At 40.2% G+C, this 20,352-nt stretch overlaps 1 protein-coding gene across 1 annotated transcript in view; it reads left to right on the top strand.

Moving 5' to 3' along the window:
• Nucleotides 1-20,352, top strand: part of LOC121940075 (ceramide synthase 2-like) — a 48,917-nt gene that overhangs the window by 10,170 nt on the left and 18,395 nt on the right. The window lies entirely within an intron of this gene.

Consider the following 20,352-nt stretch of genomic DNA (forward strand, 5'->3'; position numbering starts at 1 on the left):
CCTGTGACTGTACTGGCATCACACCAGGACAGTGTATAACCTACTTTCCTGTAAATTCCATAACTAAGCTCTGTATATGTGCTCTTAAAAAAAAACCTAAAAGAATTTTCCCCAAGTTGTAGCCTCTAGCGAGTCTGATGCAGTCCATACTGAGGTGTGGTCCTCTTAAAATGACTTATGCCACAGAGTTTAAAAGGAAAAGGGTGAAAAATGAAGCCTAATGCTCCTTCTCCCCCTCTCATTGACTCGTGGAAGATGGGGGGATGGGCTGTAGCGCTGAAGGAAATGGCGTCTGGATTTTGAAACAATCTGTCAAGCAGAACCTGAATATAACAACTTTGATATACCCCCCTCCTCTTAAAATGTTTGCACTTTAGCATGCCATAAACTTGTCATCTCCATTCCAGTGGAGCCGTAATTTGCCCAGTGCAATACTACATATATACCTGTATGGAGTAAAATTTACTGAAGTCTCAGATTTTAAAAGACTTGAATTTGTGTTGACATTTCAAAAGGCAAGATTTACTTATGAAGGATTCTGTATCCACAAGAACTGGAGATAAACCTTAAACACAATTACCATTAAATATCCTCAAACCATGACGTTATTTTGTGATGAAATATTGTAATTCAACTTTTTAGTGCTGTGAATTTTACCTCCATGTAACTCATGTACTCCCTAAGTGCTGATTTCCTATATTTTCCAGAATGCCTTTTGACGATACCCATAACCCAGAACATGACTGAACTTGTTCCATTGTTCCAGTTATCACTATGTGTAAGAACACATAGTGATACCATCAATGATAATAATAATAATAATAATAGTTATTATTATTATTATTATTATTATTATTATTAGTAAGATTAAAATTTACAGTTGTGAAAAAATGAGTCATGCCCTGCTGTTAGAACGTAAAGTGGATGTTTAGTGTTGAGATGTGTTACCATAATGGAACAGAAGTGCAACTTAGGTGGATTGTGGTAGTATCCAAATTGTTAACACAAACAGATGTTTTCTGGACATGTTCTCAGGTGTTTCTTATTTACTTTTATAGACACACCTGACCTGCACCCCCTGAACTTACATTTGATCATAAGTTTAACTTATTGTAACTACATTTTTCTCACCAAACTAGCTGAGGAAGAAGTATTCAGATACTTGACGTAAAGGTTCTGTACATGATATTCAGAGCATCAGCACAGCATAGTATATTTCTACGTAAAGATATAGTGATCCCAGGTTCTCTGTATGCTCAGACAATGATTCCTATGATATCTTGCAGATCAGCATCCCACAAATGACACTACATTCTCAAATTGAAGTTACATACGTAAAGTGACAAAGATTAAGTTTAGGAAAAGAAACATAATGACAACGTTTCACACAGTTCAGAACACCTGCCTCCTGGGAGAAAGTCCTGTGCTTTGTGACCCATCCACCACCTACCTCATGGCAAAGATTATTGCCTTCTCTACAGCTGTCAGTGCATTGATGTGATTGATTGATGTGATCACAACCCTCCCATATAAGTGGGTTATACACAAATAACTGTCTTGAGATTACATGGGATATATAAAAATTTTGGTGCATAACTTTTCATAGATATACATAGAAACAGTGCTGATATTGTGATGGCATCTGCACAGAGGCATAGCGCCCACTATCCAAAACTTGTTAAGACATGGAGGTCCCAAAAGATGAGTTAGTTATTTTCGTTTGCAAGTAGATTAAAAACACAGCAGTACAAATTCGTAAGGGTCTCTTGTTTGTTAGCTTTTGATCTATAAAAATGCGTTATATTTTGTATCATTGATCACATATTATATAGTTGATGAGAACATTTTGTATGGAAACCTATGTGACTGGTACCTTCAGCTGTTAAATAAGTGTAGTGAAATAAAAGTACAATGTTTCCCTCTGACATGTCATGGAGTAGAAGTACGAAGTTGCATGAACTGAAAATACTCATTTTGTACAAGTATCTCAAAATTTTACTCAAATGTAGTACTTCATTGGATGTAGTTAGTAATTTTCCAACCTTGTGGATTTACAGACAATGGAGCATGTAGTAATGCAATCTACAAACAGAATCTCTTCATTTTGATAGATTTACAGATAAAACAGATGTTGCAGTGACATTAGACCTTCAGCACTATCAAAGCTGGAACTGCCAGCTCTTGGAAGTCCGCAAAAGGTCTGCAACCCAAAATGAAAACACTCCATCAAAGTAAAATTTGAGTCTAAACACATCACCCGTACGATAAGTTCAGGAAATATTGTCCAATTTCCTCCATCTGGATACTGGACGTCTCCCATTGCGAACACTTCTCCATCTCTGTCAGCTAAGAATAAATGTTTACCCATAAATGTTTGCTCGCCGTCTGCAGAACAGGTGAAGATAGCGGCGGGGAATCTGATCATCAAAGCCAAAGGATTTAACATAATATGATTTCCTTCAAGCAGTCTGAACCATGTTCTCATTTTTAGTATCAATAAAACCCCACTAAGCCAATAATTTATAATCAGGCCCAATAACATTTAAAGTCCTGCTTCGCCTCATGTTGCCAGAGCACAAAAAAACACCGCCAGGCATCTGCACATCCACTTTTGGGTGTTTGTATATCAGCTTGTGCATGTGTTTATGCACATGCATGAGGTACAAGTGTGTCCTTGTGTTGTCAGTGTGTGGGGTAGGAAAAGCCACAAAAAGACTTTTATGAGTGTGAAACTCTAGTAAAGCAGGTGTACTTGGGACAAATGGGAGAACAGGACGTCCAGCTAGCAGCCAGCCCGCTGCTTGCTCCGCTCTGCTGCCCAACACCGTGATCATTAGAGGTTTGGGCAACAGATGCGAAGATACTTGGAACATCCTCTTAAGGTACCTGCCTATCAGCATTCTTTCCACCTTTCATCCTTCCCTCCAGTCCTATGTCTCACGCTCGCTTCTTGTACGTCTGCAGCTGTTTTTTCCCGGGGATTCACAGAGGCGACGACGAAAGCAGAGGAGGGGCCGATCTGTAATGTGAAAGAAGAGACGACAAAAACAAGAGGGAAAGAGGAAGTGATGAAAAAATATGTCAAAAGATGGATTCTTTGAAGAGATCGTCACTCTCTATAAAACAAAATCATAATCTGTGCGTGCTCCAATACAACAAATCACGAAAATGCCTTTCTTATCCACCTCATGGGAAACTGAAGTCATGTCCCTCTATCAACACAAACAGATCCTGTTGTTCCCTGCGACTGTCTGTGACACATTTGTTTAGGGTCAAACCTCTATTGCTGTTTGACACGCATATGCTCTGAGGCCTATTAAAGCTGTGTATCAATGGACCACCCAAGAGTTTTACACAAACCAAAAAAGAGGAGGGGGCAGGAGGGGTTTTAGTCTAGAAACACAGAGCAGAGCATACGGTGTGACAAGAGGAAAGATCTAAAGAGATGATGAGTCAATTTTCACGCACTGAGCTGCTAATATATACAAATGGTCAACACTTGCATGCACACACACATTTACACAAGGCTGCATGGTCACTTACCCTTGTGGTTTTTCTGAGGGTCAGTTTGGGTTGAAAGTATCAGGTGGCCAGCTGTGTTTGCTACATCACGATACTGCCACCCGTTTCTGTTTCTCTTTCCCTCCCTCACTCATTATTTTTAAGCTCATTTGTCTAATTTAGTCAGTCTAAGTCACAGTAATTTTGTTGCACCAAAAGACAAATGCACTCATCGACAGCCACGTTTACTAAAATGCCTTGTCAGTTTTCATGCTTCTTTCTTCATTCTGATTGTTAACAGTCCTATTTTAGTTTTGCTTCCCCTGGAAAAATACAGAGTAGGTTTTGCTAATTACTGTGATTACATGTGATGTTTTAAAGAAACAATTTGATTATTTGGGAACGACATGTATTCACTTGTTTGGCAAGAAGATCAAGACCTGTCTCAGTATGACAGCCAGGAGACAATTAGCTTAGGTTAGCAGGAAAAATGGCTGGCTCTGTTCAAAGGTTAACAAACTCGGCCTAGCCAGACACTTGGTATTACTCAAGTGGAAGTCTCCAATACTCCCTTAGACTGCTAATCTGTGGTCTAACTCTAATATCCAACATTTTTGCGGGTCTCTGAATGCGGCACAGTGATCTGTTGATACATTCACAGCTGATCAGATCGCTCCATGAGAGGAGGTATTTGCAGATTTTTGTAAGTGAAAGAGAGTTTTAGGCCCAGCAGAATGAACGGTTTAGTCTCATGTTTATGCGCTTGACGTTCTGCTGCGCATTTCTGCTGCTACTGTGCTGTAAATAACCCAGCGGTGTTTTAATACTGCTCTTGATAAACAGTCCAGCTCCATGGCGGGACGTTATTGGGAAACACTGACTGATGACAAAATCCAACGTCTTCCAAACTTCATCTTAACAAGATTTAGTCATAAGGTAAAGGGAACAAAACCCATCGTCTGCAAAACATCATAATGCTAATGTCCACGCAACATGAAACTCTAACCTCGATAAACTTTTGAAATATCCCCAACACAGTTTTCATTTACACTAGAATTTAATGTTTGTCCAGCGTCTGTCTGACATCATATTGGCATATCTGCCAGCTGGGAATATTTCTTGGCCTGCTTGCAGTCTTTATGCAAGGTTAACGGTCTCCTGGCTGTAGATCCATGTGTAATAGACAGAAATAAAACTAGCGTGGATCTTTTCTCAGCAAGAAAGCGTATTTTTCCCAAAATTTCCCAAAACTATTCCTTTAAGACTGTTTTCTGTAGTTTTGTCAACAAGGAACCATATCATTTGGACATTTCTTTCTATTTTCTTCAGATATTAAAATAAAACTTACAATGCCAAAGTCTGACTGGATTTCTGCTGCCAAAGCCTGACTAATGAGCCAAGTGAGAATTTTTAAGTGTGCACTTGGTCAAAGAGAAACCTCAGATTGGGGAAGTAGCGTGACACTACAGGAATGCATTACAGCATTTTCATTGGCAATAATAAATTATACATAAACAACATTTACACATTACAAGAAAAAAGGGGCGTTCCAGTCATGGTGGGCAAGAAGATTGTGGTTTTTTATGAGTTGTCATTTTGGTTTGAGAGGATCTGAGTGAGTGAGGCGGTGTGGAGAGGATTCAGCACTGGATAAACTGCCAGAAAGGAGACAAGGTGTTATGAAATGGGATCAGATTGTCCTTTGGGGTTTCTGTGTGCTTTTCAAGGTTTGAGTGGTCTGTTAGCAGATTTAGCCAATCGTTGATAGATAATTTTGTTCTGTCTGTCCAGCTGAGTAATGTGGTTTTCTTGGCTACAGGTAATGCTTAAGTTGGGAGATGTGAGATTATAAGAGAGGAGAGAACGCCCATAAAAGCAGATGATGACAGATGATTTTCTTGGAGAAGTCGATAAACACAGAGTTCCCACAGTCTTGGAAAACCTGGAGAGGTCATGGAATTTCACAAGCATGTTTTCCAAGCCTGGGAAAGTCATCAAATTTGAAAAAAATCATTGAAAGTTTTGGAAAAGTTATGGAATTTTGTTGTGTATAATGAAACTGTTGCAGTAATCAGCAGAGATTGACCTTCCATGTGTAACAATGGCAAATTTATTTTCTGTAGCTGTCAACGTGATGTTATATACGCCGATTTGTGACATTTTGTTTACCGTCACGCATGTTTTTTTTATTTTCCCCCTGCATTCCTTCTATCCCTTCATGTATACCAGCTAGCTGAAATTATGTTTGAATAAAGTTTGAATCTGATATGTTTGAAAACTGCTGGGCAAGTGGGGCAAGAAAAAAATATTAGAAACTTCCTTTAGAAGTTATGGAAAAGTTTTAATGAAAATTAGTAGGAACCCTATAAACACAACACAGCACAACTCACTCACTCAGTTGTATACATGATGTTAGAAAAAGTCGCATTATTGTGTTAGTCCAACTAATACTGGACTTCTAAAGTGCATATAAACGCATTATTCTGACTAAGTTGAATTTCTCAAGGTCTAACTAATATACCTAGATAATGTAGTTGAAGGTCAGTTTACTTTTTTTCATGTATATGTCTCAACCGGACCTGAATCGGCCCAGGTGTTCTGTGCATGCTCCAAGGTCTTTGCGCTGGGCTTTTGAAAGTTGAACAGCGTATCCATAAAAACATGCATGCTTGTATACTGGGACAAGGACAGGAGTCCAATTAATGCCCTAATTGAGCTTTACCTGTAGCTCCACATAACTGTGCATGTAAATGTACTCACTCACTCACACTCCACCAGAAGTCTCTCACACTCAGTCAACATGTGTTTGCCTGGCACTGACAAGTGCGATCCTGCTCAGCTGGGCTCTGGCTGCTTGTCACCCCACTGGAGCTCCCACACGGGGCCCTTTGAAGTGTCGAAGGCCCCCCACATGGAGAAAGCAGCATTGTAGGTGTACGAGCAGCAGACAGAGGCCTGGGGGTGGAAGGGAGGTTTGTCTGGATGAAAGGCGGTGCTGTAGCAGTCCAGCTGTTTGCTCTGCCAGCCCAACACCGAGGAAAAAGACACAGGATCTGGAAGAGTCAATATTTGTTGCTTTGAGTGTCTGGTTGAGTCGGTGATAGACTCAGTGAACTCTTGAGAGAGCTTGTGAGGCCGCTGAGCTGCCAGTTCATCATATTTGTGGTTCTTTGAATTCTTCCTGTTCCAGAGCTGTGAAAAATACTTCTAAAATGATCCTTAACACAGAGTAAACTTGGCCATCAATTTTCCAAGACTTCCTGTAATGTTACTTGGAAGTGAAAAGAGCCGAGATGTGACTGTGGAGGTGTGTGGTCTCACGCAGGAAGTGTGTCTAAGCCTTTCTATAACATGGTCTCTCGCATCTGGTACTAGTTGAAAGCTGGTGGTTTGAATGTGCTCTGCGTAGTTTAAAAGTCTTCGCCGCTGCGCTGCGTCAGTGTACAGTTTGACTTGATTAGCATACTTCGCTCTGTTTTGCCTCTCCAAATAAAATAAAGACTCCACATGTGTGCAGAGATACTGTAGAGCACTGTAGCAGGCAGTGAACGTCAACAGCAGTCACCTTTAGATTTTCAAACAAGATTAGTCACTCCAGACAGAAACAACTAAGTGCAAAAAAGAGTATCACTACCCTGAGCCTCTTTCTCCACTTCCTAAGCCTGCATGTATTCATGGTAAGCACACACACCGAGGTGTATGTGTGGAGGAGGAAAGCTTATAGGCAAGATTGGAGGAGGTGTGTGACTTCAATTTAGGGCCCATATTGGCATAGAAATGGGGCTTTATTAAATTATGTTAAGGTTACGGTTTGAAATGACCTGGTACAGCCATGTGTAGATTGTGTGTGTGTGCGTGTGCGTGTGCGTGTGCGTGCGTGTGTGTGTGTGTGTGTGTGTGTGTGTGTGTGTGTGTGTGTGTGTGTGAACACCATAATCGTAGGACTAGCCTGAGGAATGTAGTCAGCTCTGTCAGCTCTCTCTCCAGCCCGTCCATCTTCATTATGGCCGTTCCCACATACTGGTCATGTTATTTACAGCTACGGGCCCCAACTCTGGTGATATAGGGCAAATTCCTGACCGGGATCAGTCAAGTTTCATACACACAGCGGGGGTCAGGAGCCAACAAGAGAGGAGGGATGGAGAAAGGGAAGGGGAAAGTAGATAAGGAGATAAGAAGCTGGAATTGGTGCACACAAAGGAAAGGAAGACGTAGCTTAGATTTGGATTTGGAATTACATGTAGTAGGATTTATCTTAAAGCTACATTTGGTAACTTTGATGAAAACATTCATTTGACCTTTTTGTTGTAACTATCACTATATTCTCAAAGAAGTACATGAGACAGACAGTTTATGAAAAAAATCATGTCCCTCATTCTCTTCATACTCCTTGGCTTTTGCTAGTAGCCAACCACAGCGTGCTGAAAACAACTAATAAGAGCTGAGTAGTCTCTAATGCAACTGTCAACCATGTCAATCATTGCTTGTGAACTGTGGTCAAGCCATGGATTTACTAAGAGACCTGGATATAGCATTTGTAGTGGGGACCCATTCATTGTTGTTAAGGTTGCGTAGCGGCGAATGACTTGCTGAGAAGAGAAATTCTGAAATTTGACTATAAGACGCACTACATGAAATAGACTAGGCATATATATATATATATATATATATATATATATATACATATACATATACATACATAGAGAGAGAGAGATCAATAGATCTATAGATAGATAGAGATAATATAGACAGACAGACAGATAGATATTACAGATTATCTATCTCATTTAGTGCTATGTGAATGTAGAGATAGTTTCAGCAAAAAAATAAAAAATAAATAAATATAGAAGTTACCCACTACAGCTGGAACTGGTTTATGTAGGGAGTTTTTGAGCAGTTTTTTTGGACAAATCAAAGATGCTATTGAGGAAGAAAGAGCAAAGACTGAGATTAACAGAATGAGACAGAACAGGGGAAAACCACCCAGAGCAAGAGTCATTTCCAAGGCCAGGGGTTTTCTCTAAGAGGTGTGAGGTTTTACAGTGTTTAAACTCTCCTAAGTCTTGTTGACACAAGACCTCAGACGAGATCGCAGGCCAGCCCATGAAAAAACAGCCAGTCGAGCACCTCCGCTGTGTGTTGGCGGTGATCAGATTGAAATGTAACATATGCCATTCATGTATGCAGTTGGCTGTTATCCTAGATGTCTTTCAGTTGACTACATTTTCACCATAGGAAGCAATTTCAAACCCCATTCAAGGTACACATTTACAGATTAACACATGTAGCTAGTTTTATACCAAACAGATGGTTAATCATACAAATAGATTAACACCATTCTTTAGCATGTACAGAAAGTGGCCCTGCCCTGCTGCTAACGTAGAGCGGGGCTATGGAAACAATGTAATAGGTCTGTAATTGCTACAACACATTCCTGGCTGCCATGCTGATGCTAGATAAGAGTGGTGTAGCGGAGTGGCCATTCTTATCATTGTAAGTGGTCAGCGCAGCACGTTGTGAAAACAACAGTCATTATCTGCTTGAACAAAGGCTGGGCTTGTAACACGTGAGATAATGTAAAAGACTTGGTATGTAATGGCCTCAAACCACTTCAAAACCAAAAGGGCAAATAAGTGGGGTGGTGGAGAGAGGAATCAAAGTGGCAGTTGGTGGTGAGAGGCAAAGATGTGAGGATGATGAAAACACATAATGCTAATAAGGTGATGATAAAGTTGCTTATTATTTACGTGATAATGATAAGGGTAGGGTATAGTAAGTGTTCGCAGTCTGCAGGTGGTAGATTCTGTCACAACTTTTCCTAACATGATTAGAGTTGAGGAACAGCAGTGGTGGGCTACAATGTTTTTCCACTGGCCTCCAAAATATCCACCACTCTTCAATCATCCTCCGCATGCCTCATCACCACCCAAAGCCAGTCTATCCGCCTGTCAACCTCATAGAAGTTTTTTCTTTCTTGATCGGGAAGGAAGTCAGCCAAATATGATGCAGTTGGACAGACCTTAATGGTGGTATGATAATGATAATGATTACTGAAATGATGATGAAAGATGTGTTGCTGTGAGTAATTCGATGATGTCACTGGAAGACAATGAGAAGCTGAGGTGGAGAGAGGCAGCTGTGCGCGTCCCGACCTGTAAAGTGAAGGGATGCAACGTTTAGGGCAGCTGGGATGATAGTGGACTCACGAGACAGAGCGGCAGGAACCACAGAGTTTATTAAAGGGAGGATCTGGGACAGTCCTTTAGATATTTATCCAGACACTAATGTAATTAGTATGAGGTCTTGTCTACTGTTGAAGGACATGTTACAGAATGGCTGGGTAAAAAAGGTAAAGGTTGTTGGGAGAGCAGGGGAAGTTTTCTTTGGATGAGGGCACAATTTTTATTTTCAACTACAACAAACCCAGGCTCATCTGGGAAATACAGCTAAAGGGAACAATGTGTGCGAATGTACCATGGCAAGCAGTGATGGTTTCCATTTAGATTGGGAGCCTTAGTTCTCTCGATTCCAGATTCCAGAGAGTTTTTCTTGTTTCCAAATATTAGCTTGATTGCCCTCACCAATATGAACAACACATGAGCGCACAACAATTGTTAAAGGATAAGGCTGGCAATATATTCTATATTTACTTACTAACAACAAATCCCATGAGAAGACCAACGCCAAAAGTGAACTCATCCTACTAACAAGTATTTCCTGTGTAGCCAAAGCCTCATACGGCTTATACCATTGTCTCAAACTGTTAACCAGAAACAATTCAAAACGCATCAATGAGCCACATCTTGGCTCTGAGTGACATGTTTGTTCATCACGATGACAGGCACCGTGGAATATTTTGACTAAATGGCACATGCACCACTTTGCTGACAAAAATGCTCAATAGTTTGTATTAATCCACACCTGAAAATAGTCCCCAACAAATTCACAATTTACTTATGTTGAGCTATGCTTGCTAAAAGCTACAGTGCCCGGCTGTTAAGAAAATCATTGAGACTTCTTTGACAGTGAAATTACATGTCTGTGATCAATTTTTAAAGATTTACATCTTCAGTAGAAACAAATAGGTTTGTGCCTGAATGTCCCAGACGCAGTCGACCCATTCTTAAGTTCAATTCATCCGTCACTGATGTTTGGTTAATGGCCCTTTGCTTTGATACCAATGCACTGAGGCACCTTTTAGCATCCTAATGAAATACACCAGCTGTGTCATTTTGAAACGTCCAGTTACTGACGTTGTATATAGTCAACACAGGGAGGTTGTCGGTGAGGATGGGTGGGTTAAACACGGGACTTTCACCCAGTAACTGCTGTTTGTGTTCAGTGGGGAACAAAAATCAGCGTTGAATCGGTGTTTGACGCGTTGGGAGTGAGAATGTGTTGACATGGTAGGGTAGTCCCATAGACTGCATAAACAATGGACGTAGTAACCATAACATTACCAAATGGTTTGTGTTATGCCGTTCTGAATCAAGTTTGGCATTTTGGCCGTCGCCATGTTGGGGTTTTAAAGCCACAAGTGACCATACTTGGACATGATGCTGGAGCTGTGGAGGGGCGAGTGGATGGATCTGAGTTATAGACTGTAGTGCTGACTTACAGACAACCTGTCACTCAAGTAGCCCTGCCTTTAAATATGTGTAACTTTGGGCCTTAATAAGGTAGAAGGTAGAAGAAGGTAGAAGGTACATTAATTAGTCTTGAATAGAAATAATTACTATAATTAATTAATTATAAATTACAATGTTGCTGCTGATAGCATATGGTTCCTGCTGTGCATTTTTTGAATTTGCATTAGTCTTGAAAACTGTTTTTTTGTACAAGGCTGTAAACATTTCTGCTGTAACAATTGGCATTTTGGGGTATACTCAGCCTCAAATGATCACTGGATGAATAGCAATTTTTGGCATTTCTGCATTGGCTTCATTTTTCAGTCTTGTGGATTGCCTTTTTGGGTAGTCCAAAAGAAATAATAGAATGACAAATGCATTGTTAGATTTCATGGGTTTGTAGACAACAAGAAAATTACATAAAAACACCAGAGCAGAGACCGTTGAATTAAAACGATTTGAATAAGTGGACAATCTAGTTGAATTATCTCCAGTCAGGGACATTCCTTCACTTCATACAGCTGTACACCCTTATTGCCTTTCATAGAGGTCTCTGCTTTTGACCCCATTTATCATCCCTACTGTCTAATAAAGTCTTTGACGACGTCAAAATGACAGCGTCTGACTCACTCTGTTATGGAAACTACAAATGTTATGTTCTCAATCTGTCAATCATGGCTTTTCCCCATTATGAGTTTGAGTTTTTCTACATCAGTCTTCCACTGAAAGATGGGAAGATGATATCTGTGTGAATAATATGTCCTTGAAATACACAGAATTTAAGAATTTTACAAGAAAACCAGGTTAGAACTGAGCAACTGAGGAAGTAGGACAAAATTTATTGCTGAGGAATGCCACGAAACAGTCCCATACCTGTGACCTTTACCCTGAACAAAAGTAGCTGAACACCAGCTGGACATAATAGCAGGTCATTTGAGAGGTGTTCCGTTAGCTGGAAAAAGAGGTGATGGCCGATAGCAATGATATTTACTGCTGAGCTTCACCTGGTTTCTCTTTCCAGACGTTTTGAAGGCGTTGTGTTAAAGGCGAAGGTAAACGTTAAGCATGAAGGTTAACTGTTGTCTCCTCAGAGTCGTTAGCCAATATCCAAATATCATAAATACAAGCCTGGGTCAAGAAATATTTGTTTGAGGTCATATTTGTCACAAAGAAAATCACGTAAAAAAAACCAAAAAAATAATAGAATCACAAGAAAAACATCTGAAATCATCGTAAATCTACAGTCCTCTGGATTTGTTCAACTTGTCCTTTAAAACCTCACCCATCTGTGTTTTATGTTCAGGATATAAACAATACTAAGGATTTGAAAATGCAATACATGACTCAGGTTTGTTCATTTCTTTTGCCATTATTTTAATATAGTTATGTTTACAAGACATTTCCATTTCACTTCATGTTTTCCATCTTTTAAATATGGTCCAAATTACACAGAACATTCTGGATCAGGTTGAATGTTTCATGAACTGAAATAGTCTTTTGTTGTGTCGGGGTTTTGTTTTGCAGATTTAGGCTTGTTTTTCTCAACCACTAACTTTCCTATTGTTCATTGTTTCAGTGGTAGACATTGTTTCTTGTTATTCTGGCATGAAAGCACACCTGCCCACACAATTAAAATGAGCAATTTGACCTTTATATAGATTTCTGATTTAATTAAACTAAATTAAACTTGTATGCTGTGTTTCTTTGATTTTATACTGCTGCTATTTTTCTGTTTATAAGAATAATAACCACAGAAACGATGACGCAAGTTCTCAGCGTTGGTTTGTTCTTCTGGAGGTTATGTCTTATGACCTCAGGGTCTCTTAAATACTTCCAGAGTGAGACTGACCCCCAGCCCGACACAACTGATGACATAGCCTCCATCTGACTTGAAGTTTGCCTGTTAATTAAGGCTGTAAACAGGTGGGTGAGAGAGGCTTTGTAGCCGGCTTTATACTTGACTATCAAACTTCCTCACTTGAAGTTTAATGGTGTTTACCTCTTCAGGTTCCCTTGAAGAATGTACAAGCACACAAACACACGTCTGTACACAGACACACAAATACACACAATGTTAGGAATACCCATACAGCTGCTGGTTGTTTTAGGTTAAGTGTTCTTGCTCCTTTATTGCCTCCACAGCAGAAATTCATTAACAAAAATACCCTCATGACTCTCTTGGCACGCATAATGCACCTGAAAATAATATTGCATATTGTGGAGTTACTAAGTGACCACTTTAGTGTTTTTTTCACCCGTTCATTATGTGGAAATGAATTTGAGGATGTGGTGTATTCTGTTAGCAGCAAAAACCATAGCATTTTGTGATGACACTGAAGATCACACACGGATGGATTACTGAACGAGTCTACCGGGCACAGACCTAGGGGCCCAAAGAGTCAGGTCTTCACCTGCAAAAGAGATTTCACTCAAATTAAAACATACCCAGCAGGAATAAACTCAAAGAGACCACAATGAGATTCAAACAGACACATCATATTTACAAATGGGGAAACGAATACAAGGGGACACAAAATGACCAAAAAAGAAATAAAATGACCAAAAAGACACAAATTAAAAGAAAACCTCACACTAACTATAAGGAGTCACAAAACAACCAAAAAAGACAGAAAACAACCAAAACTTACCACAAAACAACTAAGAAGAGACACAAAATGACTACAAGGAGACACAAAACTACTAAAAAAGACACAAAATAACTATGACTACAACAAAAAAGATGTAAAATCATCACACAGTCTTTGTGTGTGTTTCCAGAGAGTTGGGGTCATTTACATATCTGTGTCCAGGGGCCCGTTGTCTCGTAATCTGTCCGTGATCACACATAATTATAGCATTTCTCATTTGGAGGAAAAAATTAACAGCCATTCCTATCTGGGTTTTTACTGTAAACCCCCAATGAGAGAATAGAGAAATTTAAACTTACAATAACATTTAAATATTAAAAGCTTACATTTAAGTGTAAAAAAAACTGGACAAGTTCTTAAGAAAATATGAGTGTGTTCACTTTGGGTGAAAGCTGATGCTTCATTTCACTGTGAGCTGCAGAGCATGTCATTATATATAAAGCCTGCAGGTTCGATGGCAATGTATGACAGTCTGACGGTGATGTCTTCCTCAATCACATGTTAGAGATCTAAAATTGTGACTCCCGTGTCATACATCTTTACATTGTGAGAGAACAGATGCTTGCTTTTATGTGTAATGTGCATCTGGAGAAAAAATAGTGTCGGACTGAGAACAGTTTAAACGTTTTTTTCCTGTCCTAAAAATTCGGATGGAGCCAGTGTTTAGAGCTGCTACTTTATATACAGTTAGTGTAGACCAGTGGTTACCATCCATACACTGTAAACTGACTGTTAGACATCTGCAGATCCTGTAATATCTGGCGCCCTCGTCAGGAATAAAGTGGTATTACATCTTGTTCCAGGAATGAGGTCACAACTGGTCTATGTGGGAGACTTCCAGTTATCCTAGGACCACCACCATGTTTACTGTGTGCCTCCAGTTGTTGTGTTAGCCTTCTCTCAGATGGAGTGTGTGTTGCGAAGAGGAGGCCCTGCACTGTTGTCTTTAGAGCTTAGAGCTGCAGAGTTAACTGGCTTCACTCTGGGGGTCCGAAGGAGAACTGACGCCAAAATCAACAGACAAAGGAGTGAGAAACAACAGAAGAGTGCTCAAGGAATGCTCCGGGAGAGAAATTAATAGAGGAAGGAACTGAGAGAAATGGAGAAAGAGGGGGAAACACAGAAAGAGGGCAGGCACGTGAGAGCCTTTCCCACAGGGAGCTGAGAACAGAGGCCCTGTTGTGTTGGCGGCCAGAGGATGCCGACAAAACACCTGGCAGAGAAAAGGAGATGACAGGGAGTTTCAGAGCTCAGAGAGACCAGGGGGATATTGGACATGAATATCAGGGGGGCTTGTGCTGAGGAGACTCTGTGTGTGCTAATGAAAGCAAAATGAATAGAAAATCAGATGAAATACAGAAACATCATCGTGTCTGTAACCTATAAAATGTGCTCATGTATGTTGTTTTGTGTCTAGACAAACAGCTAATGAGTCAATGTGCACGTGTGCTGTTGTGCACACTGTAATCCCCAGACAGGGTCCCCTGGGAAAGCAGTGTGTGTGCGTGTGTGTGTGCGTGCGTGTGTGTGTGCATGTGTGCGTGTTTGTGTGTGTGTGTGTGTGTGTGTGTGTGTGTGCGTGTGTGTGTGTGTGTGTTTTTTTTCTTTTTCCTGGAGGAGCCTCTCTGGACCTAGCAGAAACGTGACTGTGCTTGAATCCAGCCAGGCCCTCAGCAGCCCGGCTCAGCCAGGCTCAGAGTCGCCACTGCTGCTGCTGTTTCTGCACCGGTTTCCTGTGCACATTCTCCACCTCCTCGGCTGTGTTATTCTTGGCCCAGAGAGAGGGGTGCACAGCTAAAAACCAGGGGTCTTGCAGAGGCCTCCAGGGTCCCTATTCCTCAAGGTCTGCAGAGTCTAGACAAACATGGCTTGATGTGGATGGTGGACCTCAGGACTGTTGTGCTTTTTAGCCATGGTAGCAGCACAGCTCTATGTATGGCGATGTTAGTCGGTCAGTTGGTCGGTCCAACGCTTTGGGCCAGACTGAAATATCTCAGTGACTATTGGATGAATTGCTATGCTTTTTCTGTACAGATGTTCTTGAGTCCTAGATGCTGAATCCTAATGACTTCTGGGGATCCCCTGACTTTTCATTAGCACTGCTAGATACACATTCGTGTTTTTAAACCTTTACAACCTGGATTGGCATCAGTTTTGTTATGCTGCATTGAGACACCTTTTACAAGCATTTAAACCTCTGGATGCTGCGAAAATTGGTTTGATTGCTTTTTTAAAACATGGGAAAAATTCAACGAGCAACTTGGAAAGAAATATTGGCTAAATTGCAAAAAAATTGTAAAAGGTGACAAGAAATTTAGCTGTAGGGGAAATGTCCAGGAAACTATATTCATACCTCTTATTGCTAAATTTATAATTAGAAATTATTTCATTTTTTTAGTAATCTATGAGTGTAATTTTCTTGTTTCTTTTTTCTTTTTTTTTCTTTTTATGGCTTATTTTCAGGTCATTTTCTTGTAAATTCTTTTTTGGGTCATTTCTGTTAAGTTTCTGGTTAAGCTTATTCCCATGTTTTCGAAAGAAATCAAGCTAATTTGCTCAGATTTCAAAGGGTTAAGTAAAACCTCAATCATTTGGTACACACATTTATCTTCCCATCAGCAGGAATTATAATAACTTTGGTGATCTCTTAGTTGTGATCAAGCGCCATCAATAAATCCAATACTCTGGCTTATGACCAGGGGTGGATTTGAGACTATTGGCCCTTGGGCACAGATATGCAAAAAATATGTTTGCAGTTTGCAAATTTTAGCACGCTAACATGCTGAGTTAAAGTAGTGCATACTGTGAACATTATACCCTCTGAACATTAGCATTTTGTCATTGTGAGCAAGTTAGCTTACTGATGTTCACATTTGGCTGAGCCACCACTGTGGTAACTTTGTCCTGTTTCACTGTGCTTTTTAGATCACATTGTGTATATTTCTACTTGGTGTATTTTTACCCAGATTGCTTGGCATGGTGTAGCCCCCTTGTGGCTACAGGTCATGCCAATAATAACTGCATTCATCCAGCAGAGTGCAGAGAAAGAATAGATGAAAAGGTAACCAAATAAAGCCGTGAATGTCACAAGGACACAAGAAAAAGCAGCAGGCATTCAATATTTCTGAACATGCACATGAATACATTATTTATACACACTAGGCCACTTTTACACTTGGTTTGAAATTCAAGTGTCGTTCTGTAGGTTCAGCATTTAATTAATATTTACCACCTTACCCGCTGTGGCGTGTTGTGCATCTGTTGTTGTGATTGGCTGTGAAACAGGAAATGAACTCAGTGGTTGTCACACTTGTTTGGACACAAATGTTCCGCTCATTATACCAATTACTATCCAGCACACACACCTAGTCACACACAGGCTTTGTCCGGGCACAAACACCAGCGTCCATGGGAAAAACCACTCTATAAAACCACATGGTGTCATTTCAAAACCAACAATGAGGTCACTTTTATGCATAATTGCACTTTTAAAATGTTGCAGAATTATTATTTGATTCAATCGGTGCCTTTGTCTGTCTCCTTTGCCAGTGTGATGTTGACATTTGTGTGTGTGTACCAGCCCGTTTCACTCAGGGAGGTAACCTGCTGTTAGTGCAGACAGCCTAAATTCCACCTCTATTTTAAACAACATAATTACATATCATAGATTTGCTGATTAAATTAATTTAATGCTGGATTCATGACAAAAAATAAAACTGGGAGTGTGCATTTTTATAGGTGTGCACAACCGTATGTGAAATGTACATACACATTAATGTAACCAGTTCACCTTAGTGCTGTAAGGTGTGCTCGTGTGCATCAACGACACGGGTTATCTTACAGGTATGAAAGCATTAAAAACATTAGCTCTGGCATGTAAAAAATACGACAGCTGGTCAACACAACAAGCATGCAGCGATAACAGAACACACCCAGTTTGTGGGTCGTGTCCCGGCTGTCACTGAAGAGATGTTATCAACACACACGTCAAGTGTTAACAGGGTATCTGCAGTGCAACTCTGCTACGCGAAGGCCTCACAATGCAAGTTAATTGTAACACTTATGATCAAGACTCTGAAGATGGTGTGTATTTGTATGTATTCAGTTTACTTTCACCAGTCCCTGAAAAGTTGTAATATGTGTGTGACCTTTTGCAAGACCTGTCACATGTATCTCAAGAATTCCACAGCCGTTGAAAAATCTCTTCATCTCTCCATCAGAGCTTCCTCATCCGTCACATGTTTTGTCTGAGTCACACTCAACTCTCAGGTCGCTCAGGTCCACATGCAACATACAACATGAAACAAGAAACGTGTTGGTTTAGAGCATGCACAGAGAGAGATAGAGAGAGAGAGTCTTCTTAATTCTTTTGCTATAAATGAAATAGCACATTGTAACCCTGTGAGCACAGTTGGAGATGTCTGCTTTGTAAGATTGCCCTACACGGAACATTAAATTTACCACCTGGCATCTACAAAGTGAACAACTCGGGAAGTCGTGGTGTTAGGAATTTGCCAGTACTCACAGATCTGGGATTTAAGTGAATATCCTGCATTCAATGTACCTTTAGGCTTTGCCCTCAAGGCTTTCGATAGAGTGGCAAATTGGGCAGGGATGAAACTGTCAGTCATTGAAGAGGGGAAATACCTGAAATAACACCTTCTACTTCCTGGCTTTGTTACTGGAAGAGGTTAAAGATTATGTGACAAAGAGCAATAACTTCTTTATAACTGCATGTACACCTATACACACCCTCTGGTAAATGGTTACCATTATGACAACATCAATCCAGGACTTAACCTGTAAATGGTGGTTTCTTAAAGCTAAAGTGTGTAACATTTATTAAGATAACTTTTGTGGGTTGCCCAGCAGCTCACCTGGTAGAGCAGGTGCCCCATGTACAAAGGCTATGGCCTTGCTGCAGCAGCTACAGGTTTGACGCCAACGTGCAGCCCTTTGCCCCTCCCCCCACATTAGAAATCTTTAAATAATAATAATAATAATAATAATAATAATAATATCAAATACGTTTTGTCATGTTATCTGAAATTGTCCCTATATCCACACAGTAGTACATGAAACATAGAGTCGGTGAAAAAAAAAGTCATGTTCCTCTTTCCTTCTGGTACACCTTCTGATGGCATTTGCTAGAATCTACCACAGCTGACGAACAACAACCAATCAGAGCCGAGGAGTCTTTGACGCAATCATGTCAACCACTGCTCATACACTGCGGTCAAACAGTCAAACTAGGCAGTGCTGATCAAATATGAATCAGGAATCTGTGACTGCATTACCCATTTCCCATCTCAAATGTTTTTAGGAACATATTTAAGTGTACTGTATAGCTGTAAAATGAGAACGTTTGTGATCCAGCCACCATGTTGGAAACAGTCAACCTGTTTAGTTCATTAGTTGTTAAGTTGAGTTTCTGTTGGTCAGTGGGTGGTGCTTTGTTTTGGCCTGACGTTTTTCAAAGTCAGGGTCACAAGCATTCTCATTTTACAGCTAAAGAGTACACTAAAACATTTAAGTTGAGAAATAGGCAACACAGTAATAAAATATTGATTCATGTTTGATTAGTTTGACAGTTTATCTGCACACAAGCTGTGATTGACATGATCGGCAGTATTAGAGACTCCTCAGTTCTGATTGGTTGTTTCCGTAAGTGTGCCGGATTCTTCAAACCGCCATTAGAGTCACTACGAGGAGGCGCAGGAACATGATTTTTTTTGCACAGCTTATCTGTCAAATTCCATACTGTGTGACTGAAGTGACAGTTGCAGCAAATATGACAAAAACATATATTTTTTATAAAAGTTATGAACTACAACTTTAATCTCTGAATTGGCCATTTTCAGATTAAAATGCGACACATTTGGATCCTGATGTCCATCACATGAGTGTTTCTACATAAACAACTGGTGGTTGGGATTTTCTCTTCCCTGTATGTACTGTTAGAGCATGATTGGTATGAAAAGCAGCGTCATGTGGGCACGGCTCTAAATCTTATCAGATTTGTTAACGTGACTGTTGATTGACAACTGATATCAGAGTCAGGAAATGTCCCCATGGGGAGACTTCCTAAATCCACCCAGCACAGTGAAAACATGATGCTTCCTCATAAAAAACGGTAACGTTTTTTTGTATACCAATGTATCCTAAGGGCACAAGAGTACACAAGAGTACAATTAAATGAGCTGGTGATGACAAACATGGCTGTTAAAAGTTACATGTTCTGGTGAATACTATCAGTATTATCACCTATTGTCAGAAAAACTTAGTAAGTGTATGACATGCCTGCAGCTAAAATAAGCTCTAACAGAATATATAGTTGCCCCTAATTACTTCCCATTATGTTCTTCTCTGTTGTGTGTATACTAGTTCTGCAAAACCCTGACACTATTGTGTGATCTCCCTCAATCCGCTCTGTTGTTAGGTGTTGTGTAACCTCTTTTGTGCGCTACAGTCAAGACACTTTGAAGAATGACAAATTGGTCTTTTACAAAGAAATCATTGATGAAAGCACTGCCTCCTTTTTCTTGCCACACTGATGTCTCAGCTTATTTCCCTGT

The sequence above is a fragment of the Plectropomus leopardus genome, chromosome 5 (assembly GCF_026936395.1).
Source record: "Plectropomus leopardus strain MGB_pleo_1.0 chromosome 5, ASM2693639v1, whole genome shotgun sequence".
NCBI lineage: Eukaryota > Metazoa > Chordata > Actinopteri > Perciformes > Serranidae > Plectropomus > Plectropomus leopardus.